Source organism: Salvelinus fontinalis, chromosome 1 (assembly GCF_029448725.1).
Source record: "Salvelinus fontinalis isolate EN_2023a chromosome 1, ASM2944872v1, whole genome shotgun sequence".
NCBI lineage: Eukaryota > Metazoa > Chordata > Actinopteri > Salmoniformes > Salmonidae > Salvelinus > Salvelinus fontinalis.
Genome location: NC_074665.1, coordinates 27,591,731 through 27,610,413, shown reverse-complemented (window position 1 = coordinate 27,610,413; position 18,683 = coordinate 27,591,731). Strand labels below are relative to the sequence as shown.

At 47.4% G+C, this 18,683-nt stretch overlaps 1 pseudogene; it reads left to right on the top strand.

Moving 5' to 3' along the window:
* The window catches only part of LOC129856134 (solute carrier family 2, facilitated glucose transporter member 9-like), a 52,217-nt pseudogene extending 35,712 nt beyond the window's left edge, over nucleotides 1–16,505 (top strand).
* The last annotated feature ends 2,178 nt before the right edge of the window (nucleotides 16,506–18,683 follow it).

Sequence of the window (18,683 nt, the reverse complement as noted above, 5' to 3'; positions counted from 1 at the left end):
AGTAACGTGTCTCACGGCCAGGAAGGCTCTGGACCACAGTCTTTACCAAAGATGGTGGATAAATGAAGATAGTTCAATCAGGCCATTTACCATTGAAAAAAAATGGTCAATTCTGGTCTACTTAACGGGGTGGGTCTCCCATAGACACAAATGCAATAGCAGCTAGGTCTGGTCCACATTAGCTCAATGACTTTCTGTACATCCATTTGGGTCCCCCCAGGACCTGGAAACACTGAATAAGATGACTTTGGTAATTATGTTACAATTACTGGGATATCCTTACAACATGGTAGGAAATGTTTCGACGTAAATTCGACAACAGGTAGAAAATCAAATGAATGCATTGCCGGGAGAATAAGGGGGAACATTAACTCATGGAAAGTTCTCACTGTGTGAGGCCGGCACAAAGCTGCATCGTCAGTTGTCATACATGCAGAGGGCAGCCAAGGCATATGTGAATCATACAGTGTCACTTAGAGGTCAATGACATGGCCACTAGGGGGCCTCCCTGCTCCAACAACACTATTGAGAGCCTGTATAGTCAGCACTTTATTATCCTATAATTTTTTTAGTCCCTAATCAGATTCAACCACAGTTAACTGTATGTGGTGTGTGTGTGTGTGTGTGTGTGTGTGTGTGTGTGTGTGTGTGTGTGTGTGTGTGTGTGTGTGTGTGTGTGTGTGTGTGTGTGTGTGTGTGTGTGTGTGTGTGTGTGTGTGTGTGTGTGTGTGTGTGTGTAGCCGTCAATCTAAGTGACTTAACATGATCAGGTCTATGGTGTGTTGAGCCAATGCAAGGAAAACTCACTAAGGAACTCTACCCCTTCTCCTTCAATAAACACAGTCGTCAATCTGGAGTCTGGAGACACAGGGTGGTGAAAAGAGGGAGAGCGAGAGAGAGATGGAGAGAGGGAGATAGGAAGAGTATAGGGGAGAGAGAGGGAGACATGTAGACAGACAGACATTGGGCAATAAGGAGGAGAGAATGAATGAAAAGGACAGAAAGAGAGAACACTGAAAACTGTGAAACACTGTTGCCGAACATGGTTGTCTAAGAGTGTGCATAACATGACATGCAGCTGAGATCTTATTGGTTTTAAATGAATAGGAATGTAATAAACTAGATAACAGAACACAAACAAACACAACACCCACATCACACAATTCTGGAAGAATGGCGCCGGAGGGGATGGCTGACGTTTTATGGGCTCCTAACCAATTGTGATATTTTGCATGTTTTAGACCACCTTTACTCCTCACACAGACACACGTACAAAGCTCTCCCTCTCCCTCCATTTGGCAAATCTGACCATAAATATTTTCTCTTGATTCCTGCTTAAAAGCAAAAACTAAAGCAGGAAGCACCAGTGACACGCTCAATACGGAAGTGATCAGATGACGCAGATGCTACACTACAGGACTGTTCTGCTAGCACAGACTGGAATATGTTCCGGGATTCATCCAATGGCATTGAGGAGTATATCACCTCAGTCACCGGCTTCATCAATAAGTGCATCAACGACGTCATCCCCACAGTGACCGTACGTACATATCCCAACCAGAAGCCATGGATTACAGGCAACATCCGCATCGAGCTAAAGGCTTGAGCTGCCGTTTTCAAGGAGCGGGACACTAATTCGGACGCTTATAAGAAATCCCGATATGCCCTCAGATGAACCATCAAACAGGCAAAGCATCAATACAGGACTAACATTGAATCTTACTAAACCAGCTCTGATGCCCGTCGGATGTGACAGGGCTTGCAAACTATTACAGGCTACAAAGGGAAGCACAGCCGCGAGCTGCCCAGTGACGCGAGCCTACCAGACAGGCTAAATACCTTTTATGCTCACTTCGAGGCAAGCAACACTGAAGCATGCATGAGAGCACCAGCTGTTCCGGATCACGCTCTCCATAGCCGATGTGAACAAGACCTTTAAACAGGTCAACATTCACAAGGCCGCAGGGCCAGACGTATTACCATGATGTGTACTCTGTGCATGCGCTGACCAACTGGCAAGTGTCTTCACTGACATTTTCAACCTCTCCCTGAGTCTGTAATACCAACATGTTTCAAACAGATCACCATGGTCCCTGTGCCCAAGAACACTAAGGTAACCTGCCTAAATGACTACCGACCTGTAGCATTCACGTCTGTAGCCATGAAGTGCTTTGAAAGGCTGGTCATGGCTCACATCAACATCATTATCCCAGAAACCCTAGACTCACTCCAATTTGCAAACCACCCCAACAGATCGATAGATAATGCAATCTCTATTGCACTCCACACTGCCCTTTCCCACTTGGACAAATGGAACACCTACGTGAGAATGCTATTCATTGACTACAGCTCAGCGTTCAACACCATAGTGCCCTCAAAGCTCATCCCTAAGCTAAGGACCCTGGGACTAAACACCTCCTTCTGCAACTGGATCCTGGACTTCCTGACGGGCCGTCCCCAGGTGGTAAGGGTAGGTAACAACACATCTGCCACGCTGATCCTCAACATGGGTGCCCCTCAGGGGTGCGTGCTATAATTAGATATTTGTTTCCTTACCTTGGAGTGACTGCAACCAGTTTTGTTAAACTAGCTACTACAAACAATTAGCATTTTGGGATCAATTCCTCATGTAAGTCCATCTCCGCCCATGTAAGTCAAACATTTAAAATGTCATGCAGTTCTACATTGGGTTTCTATGTTTGAACTCTCGTCAGAACACTGAGTCACACATTTAAGAAAGTATATTCTACCTCTTGGTGATGTCATTCGGAAACACAATGACAGCTTTCACTGCTATGCGGACACAGCTGTACATTTCAATGAAAAATGGTGACGCCCCAAAATTCCCCACCCTGGAAACCTGTGTTTCAGACATAAGGAAGTGGATGGCACCAAATATTTTACTTTTTAAACTCGGACAAAACAGAGATGCTAATTCTAGGTCCCAAGAAACAGAGATCTGCTGCTTGATATGACATTGTTGGTTGTACAGTCGTCTCAAATAAAACTGTAAAGGACCTCAGCACTACTCTGGACATTGATCTCTCTCTTGAACATATCAAGAATATTTCAAGGGCAGCTTTTTTTCATTTTGTAACTTTGCAATAATCTGAAACTTTTTGTCCAAAGATTATGCAGAAAAGCTAATCCATGCTTTTGTCACTTCTCGATTAGACTACATTTACATTTACATTTAAGTCATTTAGCAGACGCTCTTATCCAGAGCGACTTACAAATTGGTGCATTCACCTTATGACATCCACTACTCTCTAGCTACATGGATAAAGCAAGAAATAAACTTCAGTTAATGCTAAATACTACTACTAGAAACTTTGACTAGGACTCGGGCTGACTTCAAGGTTTTACTCCAAAGCTACAAAGCATTACATGCACTTGCTCCTACCTCTCTTTCCGATTTGGTCCTGCCGTACATACCTACACGTCTGCTACGATCACAAGACTATGATTGAGTGTAGTCTGGCCCACGGGTGCGAATGTGAACGACAAGGTACTGGAGCTACGAAGCACCCTTGCTATCTCTGCCTGGCCGGCTCCCCTCTCTCCACTGGGATTCTCTGCCTCTGACCCTATTACGGGGGCTGAGTAACTGGCTTACTAGTGCTCTTCCATGCCGTCCCTAGGAGGGGCGCTTAACGTTGTGCCATGCTTTTTATTCTCGCTATTCTCGACTTGAGTGGGTTGAGTCACCGACGTGATCTTCCTGTCCGGTGTGCGCCCCCTCGGGCTCGTGAGGTGGAGGAGATCTTTGTGGGTTATACTCTGCCTCGTCTCAGGGTAGTAAGTTAAGTCTGTTAATATCCCTTTAGTGGTGTGGGTGCTGGGCTTTGGCAAAGTGGGTGGGGTTATATCCTGCCTGGTTGGATATTGGTAGGGGTATCATCAGACGGGGTGACAGTCCCCCCCCCCCCCCCCCCCCCCCCAGTCTGTCTTATCTGGTATCCTGTGTGAACTTAAGTATGCGCCCCCTAACTCTCCATCTCTCTCTCTCCCCTCCTGGAGGACATGAGCCCAATGACCATGCCTCACGATTACCTGGCCTGATGACTCCTGGATGTCTCCGTCCCCAGTCCACCTGGTCATGCTGCTGATCTAGTTTCTGCTGTTCTGGCTGCAGCTATGGAACCACTGTGATTATTATTTGACCCTGATGGTCATCTACGAATGTTTGAACATCTTGAAGAATGATCTGGCCTTAATTGCAATATACTCTTAAAATCTCCACCCAGCATGCCCAGAAGAGGACTGGCCACCCCTCCGAGCCTGGTTCCTCTCTAGGTTTCTTCCAGGGTTTCGGCCTTTCTAGGGAGTTTTTCCTAGAAACTGTGCTTCTACATCTTTATTGCTTGCTGTTGGGAGTTTTGGGCTGGGTTTCTGTATAAGCACTTTGACATCTACTGATGTAAAAAGGTCTTTATATATCATATTGACTGATTGAAGGAAGTAGCCTGAATAATAAAAATGGCACCATTTGTTTTTTCATATATTTAGAGCATGACCAACATTTTTCTGTTTCTATGGTTGAAACACACTAAGGTCAAATTACTGTCAGAACAAACGTCACACACACACGCACGCACGCACGCACACACACACACACACACACAATCCACAGACACAACGGAGCTAGCTGACAGTGCGAGTGAACAATGCAAGTGGAATTGAATTAGTCCTGGTCTGTGACCCGAAAATACCAAGGAGAGAGGAGCAGCACGGGCCTCATGACAAGGACTTCCAGTTTGGCTGTGATTCTGCATTCCCCTCCGTAGGCTCTGATTGGCCAGATCGAGATGGATTGAATTTGTCAGATGATGGTTATGTGACAACATTTCTTTTCTCCTCTCAATTTAATTCTACTCAATGAGCTATATTGGCATGATCGGTATCTTACTTACACTGCCAAAGCACGAGCACAAGAACAAATTAAATCAATGAAAAATCAACATGGTGATTAACCGTAGTAATACTGTTATAGTAATACTCTTTCCATCCCCCTCTTTCTTTCTTTCTCTCTGTCTTTCTCTCTGTCTTTCTCTCTGTCTTTCTCTCTATCCCTCAGCACATTAGACTTCTACAATAGGATGTCAATGAGTCGTCATGGCACCAAGGCTGGATGGGGGGGCTCTGACCCCCATGTTCTCTCTCACCGTGTCTATCTTTGCCATTGGGGGTCTACTGGGATCCCTCATGGTGGGCATGCTGGTCACCAGGTGAGACCCTCACACACTCCCCATACACACACTCCCAGTGACACACAATCCTATACAGGGTTTACACAGGATGATTCCACCATAATGTATTGGGTTTTATAAGTCAACTATTCTCTGCTCCCCATTCGAGACGGTGTACATCTGCATTCACATCTTGTATGTGTAATGCATGTTGTTAGAATGGACCCAATGAAAAGGAAGGCATGACTAGATTTGGAAAGTCCTGTCCTTTGAAGACCTTTGATTTGGTTTTGGTCAATGGCTGAGCCCTCCAGACTCTGCGGCTGCAGGGTGTCTGTTGGCCAGTTGACATGAACAGCCTCAGAGACACACTGCAGCATCTGGAGCTCTGGGCAATGGCACCCTGCCTGGCACTCTGAGCTACTCACATATACACACACCACTGAGGGCATTAGATTGTGCCTCCATCTATCACCCCTGAGTGACCTTCTGCCCTCTGACCCTAGAGATGACTCTGCCCTGGCTCCCTTGGTCTCCTCTGCCCTTCAGAGTACACAATGTCCGTCCTGTCTGCCTTTCAGAGTGCATAGTGTTTACTTACCCTGTGCCCTTTAGAGTTGTAACTCTTTGTACAAGCTACCAATGTTCCCTCTATTTTTTTCCGGCACTGAGCGAATTTCTGTGCAACTTCCGGCTCGTGTTTACTGTGAACACAGCCTGTACCCGCTTTAAGTTACATTGTTTTGTTTTTTTATTGTTTTTGTGTGTGTGTACTTTTTACCCCTTTTTCGTGATATCTAATTGGTAGTTACAATCTTGTCCCATCGCTGCAACTCCCGTACAGACTCGGGAGAGGCGAAGGTCGAGAGCCATGCTTCCTCCGAAACACGACCCCCGCCAAGCCGCACAGCTTCTTGACACACAGCTCGCTTAACCAATGTGTCGGAGGAATCACCGTACAGCTGGCGACAAAAGTCAGCGTACATGCGCCGGTCCGCCACAAGGAGTCGCTAGAGCACGATGGGACAAGGACATCCCGGCCGGCCAAACCCTCCCCTAACCCGGACGACGCTGGGCCAATTGTGCGCCACCTCATGGGTCTCCCGGTCGCGTCCGGCTGCGACACAGCCTGGGATCGAACCCGGGTCTGTAGTGACGCCTCTAGCGACGCAGTGCCATAGTCCGCTGCGCCACTCTGGAGGCTTTAAGTTACAGTTTTAAGTGACCAAGTAGGCTACTGTGGCTATTTGATCATCATGTAGTCCTACCAGAGTGGCCTACCATAAAAAACAATGGAGAAAATGCATCCCATAACATTTTAACATGGAAATAGCTGTTCTATCATTCAGCCTACAGTAGCAGGCAATGTGTGGTGTTCACAGCCTACAGTAGCAGCCAATGTGTGGTGTTCAATGTAGGCCGACATTCCATGAGACTTTAAAAAAAAACATGCAGGGCTTGACATTAACCTGTTTATCCACTTGTTGTTCAGACAAGGAGGTTACTTAAAATGTTGTTGTGTTGTGGCAATTGTCTATTTGTGTATAGGCCTACTGCAGCTCTGATTGGTTATGGCGCCGGTCTGTGTAGAGTACGGTCTGTGTAGAGTATTACCTGTCAATCCAAAATAATCCTACTCCGATGTGCTCTGCCTACAACAAAATCTCTTGCATAGTTAGTTTTGCATACTAAGTTTGCATAGTTTGTTTTGTTATGTTGCATTGAAAGTGGTTAATATTGCGTTGATTCGATCACAATTCCCACAGTAAAGGGAATCATTGATAGTGTTAATTAAGGATCCAACACTTTTCTTAAATTTTCGCCTAAAATGACATACCCAAATCTAACTGCCTGTAGCTCAGGACCTGAAGCAAGGATATGCATATTCTTGTTACCATTTGAAAGGAAACACCTTTGAAATTTGTGTAAATGTGAAATGAATGTAGGAGAATATATCTTAAAAAAACATGCGTTTGAAATGCAAGAGAAAGGCCATAATGTATTATCCCAGCCCCGGCACAATTTAGATTTTGGCCACTAGATGGCAGCAGTGTATGTGCAAAGTTTTAGACTGATCCAATGAACCATTTCATATCTGTTCAAATGTTGGTTGCCCAAATGTGCTTAAATGGTTTATTAATACATTTTCAAGTTCATAACTGTGCACTCTCCTCAAACAAGAGCAGGGTGTTCTTTCACCTTAATAGCTACTGTAAAATGGACATTGCAGTTAGATTAACAAGAATTTAAGCTTTCTGCCCATATCAGATATGTCTATGTCCTGGGAAATGTTCATGTTACTTACAACATGAGTTAATCACATTAGCCTACCTTAGCTTAAACATCCCGTTTGTAACGTCCTGACCAGTGTTCTTATGTGTTGTGCTTGTTTTAGTGTTGGTCAGGACGTGAGCTGGGTGGGCATTCTATGTTGTGTGTCTAGTTTGTCTGTTTCTGTGTTCAGCCTAATATGGTTCTCAATCAGAGGCAGCTGTCAATCGTTGTCCCTGATTGAGAATCATATATAGGTGGCTTGTTTTGTGTTGGGGATTTGTGGGTGGTTGTCTCCTGTGTCAGTGTTTGTGCCACACGGGACTGTGACGGTTAGTACTTTTGTTGTTTTGTATTCTTGTCTAGTTTTCATGTCATTAAATTATGGAAACTTACCACGCTGCACATTGGTCCTCCGATCCTTCTCGCCTCTCCTCGTCTGAGGAGAAGGACGACTTAGACTGCTGTTACAGAACCACCCACCTAACCCGGACCAAGCAGCGTGGAAACGGGCAGCAGCGACAGCAGCAGCGGTACCAGGAGGAATGGACATGGGAGGAAATCCTAGACGGGAAAGGACCCTGGGCAGAGCCAGAGGAGTATCGCCGCCCCAAAGCAGAGCTGGAGGCAGCAAAAGCGGAGAGGCGGCGTTTCGAGGAGCTAGCTCGGCAGCAGGAGCCGGATCTGGGTTACACCACTTGGGAGGAAATAGACAGGTGGTCGGTTGACCCAGGGAGAGTGCCGGAGCCCGCCTGGGATTCGATGGAGCAATGTGCGGAGGGATACCGGCGAATGATGTTAGCACGACGGCGCGGTAAGAAGCCCGAGAAGAAATCCCAAAACTTTCTTGGGGGGGGGGGCTAAAGGGGAGTGTGGCGAAGTCAGGTAGGAGACCTGCGCCAACTTCCCGGGCTTACCGTGGAGTGAGAGGGCGTCGTACTGGTCAGACACCGTGTTATGCGGTGGAGCGCACGGTGTCCCCAGTACGCTGCTTAGCCCAGTGCGGGCTATTCCACCTCGCCGCACTGGCCGGGCTAGAGTGGGCATCGAGCCAGGTGCCATGAAGCCGGCTCAACACATCTGGTCTCCAGTAGCCGGCTCAACACATCTGGCCTCCAGTACGTCTCCTCGGGCCGGTGTACATGGCACCAGCCTTACGTAGGGTGTCCCCGGTTCGCCAGCATAGCCCAGTGCGGGCTATTCCACCTCGCCGCACTGGCAGGGCTACGGGGAACACTCAACCTGGTAAGGTTGGGCAGGCTCGGTGTTCACGAGCTCGTGTACTCCTTCACGGTCCGGTATATCCGGCGCCACCTTCCCACCCCAGCCCAGTACCACCAGTGCCTACACCACGCACTAGGCGTCCAGTGCGTCTCCAGAGCCCTGTTCCTCCTCCACGCAATCTCCCTGTGGTGCGTGTCTCCAGCCCAGTACCTCCAGTTCCGGCACCACGCACCAAGCCTCCTGTGCATCTCCAGAGCCCTGTACGCACTGTTCCTTCTCCCCGTACTCGCCCTGAGGTGCGTGCCCTCAGCCCGGTACCACCAGTGCCGGTACCACGCACCAGGCCTATAGTGCGCCTCGAGAGTTCAGTGTGCCCTGTTCCTGCTCCCCGCACTAGCTTTGAGGTGCGTGTCTCCAGTCCGGTACCACCAGTTCCGGCACCACGCACCAGGCCTACTGTGCGCCTCAGCAGGTCAGAGTCGGCCGTCTGCTCAACGCCGCCTGCACTGCTCGTCTGCTCAACGCCGCCTGCACTGCTAGTCTGCTCAACGCCGCCTGCACTGCTCGTCTGCCCAGCGCCGTCTGAGCTGCCTGCCTGCCCAGCGCCGTCTGAGTTATCCGTCTGCCCAGTGCCGTCTGAGCCATCCGTCTGCCCAGTGCCGTCTGAGCCATCCGTCTGCCCAGTGCCGTCTGAGCGATCCGTCTGCCCAGTGCCGTCTGAGCCATCCGTCTGCCCAGCGCCGTCTGAGCCATCCGTCTGTCCCGAGCCATTAGAGCCGCCCGTCTTTCCCGAGCCGTTAGAGCCGTCCGTCAGTCAGGAGCCGCTAGAGCCGTCCGTCAGTCAGGAGCTGCCAGAGCTGCCAGCCAGTCAGGAGCTGCCAGAGCCGCCAGCCAGTCAGGAGCTGCCAGAGCCGCCAGCCAGTCAGGAGCTGCCAGAGCCGCCAGCCAGTCAGGAGCTGCCAGAGCCGCCAGCCAGTCATGAGCTGCCAGAGCCGCCCTCCAGTCATGAGCTGCCTTCCAGTCATGAGCTGCCCTCCAGTCATGAGCTGCCCTCCAGTTATGAGCTGCCTTCCAGTCATGAGCTGTCCTCCAGTCATGAGCTGTCCTTCAGTCATGAGCTGCCCTCCAGTCATGAGCTTCCCTCCAGTCATGAGCTGCCCTCCAGTCATGAGCTGCCCTTCAGTCATGAGCTGCCCTTCAGTCATGAGCTGCCCTTCAGTCATGAGCTGCCCTTCAGTCCGGAGCTGCCACTCAGTCCGGAGCTGCCACTCAGTCCGGAGTTGCCCCTCTGTCCTTGAACTACCTCTCTGTCCTGAGCTACCTCTCTGTCCTGAGCTACCTCTCTGTCCTGAGCTACCACTCTGTTCTTGGCTGTCTCCTCTATCTAGGGGGGACCTTTGTGAAGGTTACTAGACCAGGGTCGGGGGCGAGGGTCGCCACTCAAAGGACGCTAAGGAGGGGGACAAAGACAATGGTGGAGTGGTGTCCTCGTCCTGCGCCGGAGCCGCCACCGCGGACAGATGCCCACCCAGACCCTCCTCTTGAGTTTTAGGGGTGCGTTCGGAGTCCGCACCTCAGGAGGGGGGTACTGTAACGTCCTGACCAGAGTTCTTATGTGTTGTGCTTGTTTTAGTGTTGGTCAGGACGTGAGCTGGGTGGGCATTCTATGTTGTGTGTCTAGTTTGTCTGTTTCTGTGTTCTGCCTAATATGGTTCCCAATCAGAGGCAGCTGTCAATCGTTGTCCCTGATTGAGAATCATATATAGGTGGCTTGTTTTGTGTTGGGGATTTGTGGGTGGTTGTCTCCTGTGTCAGTGTTTGTGCCACACGGGACTGTGACGGTTAGTACTTTTGTTGTTTTGTATACTTGTCTAGTTTTCATGTCATTAAATTATGGAAACTTACCACGCTGCACATTGGTCCTCCGATCCTTCTCGCCTCTCCTCGTCTGAGGAGGAGGACGACTTAGACTGCCGTTACACCGTTGGGGACACACCGATCCCGTAGAGGTTTTAACTAACAAGGGAAACTCTAGAAAGTTGAGTGAACTTCGCAGGGGCTGATATTTCTTCTGCTCAGCAGTCCAGGTGTAGCTGCGCGCCTATGCACATGCACGGCTTAGATGGAAGATTGCGCTACACTCGCTCTGTCCCCTCTGCACTGCACGCTACCTGTCCCCTATACCCTTTGGAGGGCAGTCAGTGCGCTCTCTGTCCCCTCTGCCCAGCTCTAAATATTTGTTTTGTATTCAGTGCTGGCTTAGATCTCATTTATCTGAAGCAATCAAACGATCTCACTGGACATTTATATGCTAATGAAAGAGAACAATTTACGAGCACAGGTATGAGCTCATCAAGTTCATCTCCCAGCAGAGTTTTATGGGTGATCGGAACTCTCCACGTCCTCCTTGACTGTATATTAGGGGGAGACTTTACTACTCTGTCATAAAACGAATATACGTACGCCTGCTATTGCATCTGGTCTGTGGGCTTTTATGAACCGCTTGTGCAAATGCATACATACAACAGTTTGGGGTTTGGTACATTAATTAGCTGGCTCTGATAATCTAAGCGTTTTAATGGTGGACGGCCAACCATAACTTGTGTGTGTTTGTGCGTGTGTGCAGGTGTATGTAGGAAAGGCATGGTGGTGATACTCGACGGTGTTGGTGTTCATCACTGGATCACTCATGGGCTTCAGAAGGATCTGTAGCTCTCCAGAGATGGTCATCTTTGGCCGCTTCGTCACGGGGATCCACTCCGTTACAAACAAACCAGTGTGTCCACTCAATGAGAGGGGTAATGTTCAGGGGTGAGGGTTTGAGTTAAGATTGGGATAAGGGTCAAGGTTCAGGAGTGGTCAAGGTTCAATCAGTTAGAAATCTACACATATAAATGTTGCACAGTGTCTGGATAAAGTTACGGATGTTGCAATGAAAAGAAGGTGAGTGTTTGCTCACTGCTGTCTGTTTTCTTGATTTCAGACTGGGGAAAAAACATCCCTGTTGTCAATGTTGTGTTGTATTGTGTTGGTATCTCTCTGAGTGTGGTGCCCATGTACCTGGGGGGGAGATAGCTGCTAAGAACTTGCGTGGTTTTCCTCGGGCTTGTGCCCAGCATCTTCATCTGTACTGGGGACTTCTCGGCCCAGATCCTGGGTCTACACGAACTTCTGGGAAAGGCACGCCAAAGGCCATTTCCAGGAAAAACATTCAACTTTAAACGTGGCGTTCATATGCTTAGAGAACCATATGTTTAGTCAGGTATAGTATGTGTTCATCTGCAGTGTCATTGACATTGAATGGTGAAATTGTTTTCAATGGTTTACGTATCGCATATTTTGGGCTACATGTGGACGATATGTTAGTGACACCTGTTGTCATGGTTACAGGAGGAGCCCTGGACCCTGTTCCTCCCGCTGGTGGTGGTACCCACCTTCATCCAGCTGATGCTGTTGCCATGGTTTCCGGAGAGCCCCAATACATGCTGTTGGAGAAGCCCAATGTCTACGCCACCATTACAGGTCAGAATGCTTGACTCCATTGGTGCAAGGTCACATACTTAGTGTCTGAATAGTGTAACCTCATGGCTGTGTTCATCTTCCTGTGTCAATCTTGTTGTTCTAGTCATGTGCCAAACTCTTTAGTCACCTGTGAATAACAAAGTTCAAGTAATATTCATTTTCATTGGGTCAGTGTTGTAACTTCCTGTTTATGTCCTACATCAGCATTGAAATGGTACCGGACCAAGTGAAGTCCAGTTGGAGATTTTTTTTTTACCTTTATTTTACTAGGCGAGTCAGTTAAGAACAAATTCTTCTTTTCAATTACGGCCTAGGAACAGTGGGTTAACTGCCTTGTTAAGGGGCAGAAGGACAGATTTTTACCTTGTCAGCTCAGGTATTCAATCTTGCAACCTTTCAGTTACTAGTCCAACGCTCTAACCACTAGGCTACCTGCCGCCCCAGATTGAGGAGATGCAGGAGGAGGAGCGCTCTCTGTTGTCGGTGGAGACTGTGTCGGTATGGTGCCTGATGCTGGATCCGTCTGTGCGATCGCATTTGCTCATTGATGTGTTCCTCAACATTGGCATGCAGCTCTCCGGCATCGACGCTGTCAGACTACTCAGCTGTTTGCTATAGGGCTCATCTCCTCTCCTTCCCTCACCCCTATAGCCCTTTCTGTTACTCTTTGTCCTCTTTGTTAGCACTCCTTGCCCTTTCTCTACCTCAACCACTTTCACCCATCATTTACACCCTCCTCACACTCTCTCATGTGCATGTCCTTCCCTCGCTCTCTCACCCTCTCTCTCTTACACTCTCCCTCTCTTCCTCTTATCCCTCTCTCACCCTCTTCTCCCTTTCTCCTGAGGGAGAACCTTCTTCCCTCTCTCACCCATACTCCTCACCCATACTCCTCACCCATACTCCTCACCCACCACAGTCGGGCCCACTACACCAAGAGGCTCAGTTGAAAGGCAGACCAAATATTGCCTCGTCTTTTAGAAGCCTCGTGATCATGTTGTAAGAGCCCAAAACTACGAGTCATCATTTAACAGCGATTTGATTAGCTAATCCCTTCCTGAATTATGCTACTACGATGCATTCATTATTCAAGTCATTACCAAGGGACTGTGGCCAACAAGTGCACATTTTACCCATCAGAGCTGAACTCATTAGAAGCCTCATCTCTGCAATGCATTTTTAGCAGCTAATTAGCTTTGGCAATCTATTTGAAACACAGGGAGTGAGGATGAAGATGGTGGTGGTGGTGATGATGATGATGGTATCAGACAGATACCAGAGGTGAGCTGTAAGTTAAGTGGAGGTGACAAGTGGCAGGCCTTGTCACTGTTCTGTGAGCGCAACAGGATAGAGGAGTGTATTTGTGTGTTTAATGGGAGTGTATACCTGTGTGTGTTGGTTTCTCACTATCTCCGTCTGTTCCTCCTGCTGATTACCCCCCGTGTCTAGAGTCAACCTCCCCCACAGCCCCAAATTGAATTGAAATTGAATGTGAGTGGTTGTCCACTGTTACGCTGTGCCCATGCTGTGCCCATGCTGTGCCACCTGTGCCCATGCCACTCAAGCCCAAATGTGTTTGTCTCTCTTGCAGCTCTGGTTCTATACCAACAACATCTTTGAGAACGCGGGCATCCCAGCCCCAGTGATCCAGTACACTACAGTGGGTACAGGAGCTGTCGAGATCATCGCTGACCTCACTGGCGTGAGTCTATGGAGGAGTCATGAGATCGGTTGTTAGTTTGCGCTGTCATAGTTTTCTCTCTTAACGGTTCTGTTATTAAAGTGTTGTTGCTTTCCGTCTCTTTGTACAGTATCTCGTGTTTCTCTCTCTCTCGTTGTAGTGTTTTACAATAGAGAATCTGGGCAGAAGGCCTTTCCTCTTCGGGGAGTTTCTAGTCATGGAATTCTGCTGTGCTTGGATCACTCTCTCCCTCATTTTTACGTGTGTGTGGGGGGAGGGGGGGGCACTGCATTCGTGTATTTACTAATTAATTTCCTCCTTGCGATACGACAGAGTGCTTTATAATATTTGATTAATCAATCCCATTTATTTCATAAAGCCATTTTTACATCAGCAGTTTTAACAAAGGGCTTTACAGATACCCAGCCTAAAACCCCAAAGAGCAAGCAATGCAGAGGCAGAAGCACAGTGTCTAGGGGAAACTCCCTGGAAGGCAGGAACCTAGGAAGAAACCTAGAGAGGAACCAGGCTCTGAGGGGTGGCTAGTCTTTATCTGTCTGTACTGGGTAGAGATTAAAGAGTGGCCAACTATGATAGAAATCTCATGGAATATACTGACTAAGTGAGGTCATGGCAACTTATTTCTTCTACTTCACTATGCGTACAGGTTCACTTACCGTTCATGCGTTATGTCAGTGTTGGATGTGTGATCAGTGTCATCGCTGGTTTCTGCATTAGGCAAGGTGAGCTGCGTTCTTCTACATACTTTATCTTACTTTAAGTTTCCATTCATTTGAGCCGAGAACACACACACACACACACACACACACACACACACACACACACACACACACACACACACACACACACACACACACACACACACACACACACACACACACACACACACACACACACACACACACACACACACACACACACACATATCCAGGCTTCATACAGGGAGACACCGGGGCGGGTGGCTTACCCGATTTGCTGGTGTCCGACCCCTGGTGCACTTTGCTGCTGTGTAAGGAAATGGCGCCCCCTGGAGGTCAAAGTTGAGCGGTTGTAAATGCAGCCAATGGCCTTGCTCTAATCTCCCAATTATCTGCCTGTGTGATGATGATGTTTACATCCCCTGTAAAAGAGACAAACGAGTGAGTGTTCTGTAGAGAGATGTATGCAGCCTGTGATGTATGTAGGTACAGTTCCGCCTACACCCCCCTTTGGTCCTTAGTGGATTGGCTCATTCTGTTTGGGATCCTGTCAATAATTAAGCCTCCTCGCGCCTCATTGGTCAGAAACATGATGCATGCTGCCGCTCAAGAGCAAATAAAGATGAATAATGAATCCTTTGCCTAACTCCTCATCAGTCGAAAAGTGTTATTCCTCCGCCACCCACAATAATCAGGCACAAATAATTATGCACAAATAATGCTGCCTTGACTCATGTTCATTCATAGGGTCATTAGCGGCGTAGTGACACAGGGCGTTGCATAGTCATCGCTTGTGACCAAACGTTATCAGACAGTCCACTTCCGGTAACACTTTATATGAAGGGGGTATACATAAAGCACTCATAACACCTTTATGAAACCAGTCATTACACCCTTTATGAATGTTGCAGTATCATTCATACAACATTCAGAACACATTTATTTGACGGAATTCATAAAGAGTCTTTCTAAACACAAGTCCCTTTACATTTTAGCGCAAACATTTTTTTTTTGTAAAGAAAATAGAGATTGTGTTAGCCTGCTGAGATAAAAGCAGGGCATTAGTTTGTGGAGCTAATGCAAGTCTTCAGGTCTCAGCTAAGGTTGCTTATTACCTCCATTACAATGTCAAACAATTGCTCAGACGCCATCCAGACCTGGGTTTAAATAGGTTGCTTGAGCCTGAGCGTTTGGTTGAGCCTACCTGGAATGCCAGATGGGCAGGTAGGGTTTGCACTTTTGAGACTATTCCATTGATTCCATTGCACCAGGCAAGCTCAATCAAGCACAGCTAGCTTATCTATTTGAAAGATCCCTACACCCAGAGCTGGTGCCATTTCCTACTGCCATTGTGACCTTGAGCAAAACATTTAACCCCTAAACTGCTACAAGGGTAATGCTTTAAGGCTGACCCTGTGCTGGTCCCAGCCTGTTGCCTGAATAGTGTGTCAGGGGTTTGGTACTGTGACAGTAAATATAAACATTTCCATTTTACAATGGGATGAAAACATTTTTATTCAAGGGGACTTTTATTTTGAAAACTCCTTATGAATGATGTTGAATAAATGCTATATGAAGATTATGAATTATACTGCATCACTCATAAAGGTGTTATGACTGGTGTCATGTATACCCCATACATAAAGTGTATCCCCATGAGATCTTCTTAAAGCCAATTTACCCTCGCACTCTCCAGAGGGAATCACCTGTCCGTTTGTTTACAAAATGTGTATTGTATGTAGACTGTAATTATAGGTTGCATGTGTGTGTGTGTGCAGTGTACTAACGGCCAGTGTATGTATTGTAGCGGGCATTCCTTTGCTGATCACGGCGGAGCTGTTAAAACACTCTTACCAGCGGCCTTCACAGTGGCCTTCACAGACCTCTGTCCTCACTTAACTTGACCTGACTGCGCCCCTACTTAACGTGGCAGCATCAGGGTCGCTGGCGTAAAAACTTCTAGTGCCACCACCTGCCGTTGTGCTCTTGAGCATGGCACCTAAAACCCTAACTTACTCCAGTGCCTCTGCAGTGCAGCTGATACAGTGTTACTCCAGCCTCTAGTGGGTGTATGTGTGTTGTCCGCGGGTGCTATTCTACTTTGCATGTCCTCAGCATGGCACTGCTTCTTCCTTACACGGCTTTACTTGACATGGCTTTGGCCCCCCACCCAGCATGTCCTCGGTCCAGACTCAACATGGCGTCTTATCTAGCATGGTGTCTACCCTCACCCAGTATGGCCAATGCCTTTGCTCATCAGGACAGTAGGTTCGTTTAGGTTGTCCCAAATTGCTTACTCTCAAAAAACATAAATCAGGGCGAAAGCACTATGAACATTCTAATCTAGCCCGTCCCTCCCTGGTGTCAGATGTCCGCTGGGTCCTACTGCTACCTGGTGTCACTACAGACACCCTGGTTCGATTCAAGGCTGTATCACAGCCGGCCGTGATTGGGAGTGTCATAGGGCGGCGCACAATTGGCCCAGCGTCGTCCGGGTTAGGGGTAGGCCGTCATTGTAAATAAGAGTTTGTTCTTAACTGACTTGCCTAGTTAAATAAAGGTTACATAAAAAATAAATACAAAAATAATATGTGACATTGTTTGCCTAATTTCAGTTTATGTGACAAAACAAACAATGTAGAAAATCAGTGTACCGTCTAAATCACTGCCAAATCTATTTTTAATGAAAAATATGGTATTGTCAGCTGTTTTGAAGCTGGTGGACCAAACCGAAAGTAAAAGACTCGAGCGGGTATCCACCAACGTTGCGGGGGAAGTGATGCAGAGGAGGGAGGAGAGTTGTTTTGAATTCGGTGTTGTTGCAATTCACCTAGTTTCCATTAGGCGGCCTCAGTTTACAAAATGCCCCTTTTAATCATTCCATAAAGCTACTGTATGTCAAATCATTCAAGAGAGTTTGTGCTGTTCATGCACAACAACGTACTGTATGTGCTAACTATTTTGAAGTCTTGCTTTCAGATTAAGTTGGGATTGGCGATTATTCAGCAACACGGGCATGCTTTATTTTTGTCTTTTACATTACTATTTCAAACCAGTGCCTATTATTTTGCAGTCATTGCAAAGGCTGCAGCAGTAAGTGGGTAGTGGATATCTGAACTGCCAGATCTGTAGCTGAACAGGGTGTAGCTAGATGTGTTTAATACATACAGTACGGTTTTATCGAAAGCCAGTGTTATTTTCTAATATATTACTGTATTTGAATCAAATATTCTATCAAATTAATAATATGCTAAGCTTTATGACGTAAATCAGGGATGGGCAACTTTTGTAGGCCCGCGGGTCAGTTTCCCCTCAAAAACTGTTTTACGGAAGTCAGTCAGGGTCTCAACTTACCGTTGAGAGTTAGAATAGTAGAATACACAAGCTGCAAGGTCGAAATTTGTGCATCATCAGTTTTTCTCTTGTACGTCAGTCACTGACAGTCACTCAATAAACCCATGTAAGCAAAAAAATACATTTGATTGGTAAGTTAGTCTCGTCACCAATCTAAACTTGTAGTAATCATGGTCGAATTACAGACCAATTGATTTTGTAAGTCACTCTCAGACATCATAAGTCATGGCAAAATGTAGACAAGTACGGGAAATTAGCTGTAAAACTGCTCATTTTTCTCTCCACCCAATAGCAAAATGTGTAGAACTGCATCCCAAAAATTGCCCCCAACAAAATGTTGCTTAGAGTCCCTGAAAGGCTCTGAACGCATGTGTGGGTATGGATGTGGGTATGCAGACCCACGAGCCACTGCGCCCCCTCACGATGAGTTTTTGTGGCCCCCACCCCCATCAAAGTTGCCCATCCCTGATGTAAATTATAAATAAAATACTTTGGTCAGTGAAATCCAGGAGAGACGTTAACATTTGTTTTAGTCATTGGAATCAAACACAGAACTTGATGTATGGGTTTTGGAAATGTACTTTTGGGGTTTGGGGTTGTTTGGGTGCTCTTGTGCATCATACTTTCTAGTGCTCTTGTGCATCATACTAAACTTCACTGGCAAGCTCTGCAGTTGTACTGCGCATGTCTCTGCCTCCTAGACAGCTCTCTAGCAAGGCAAAA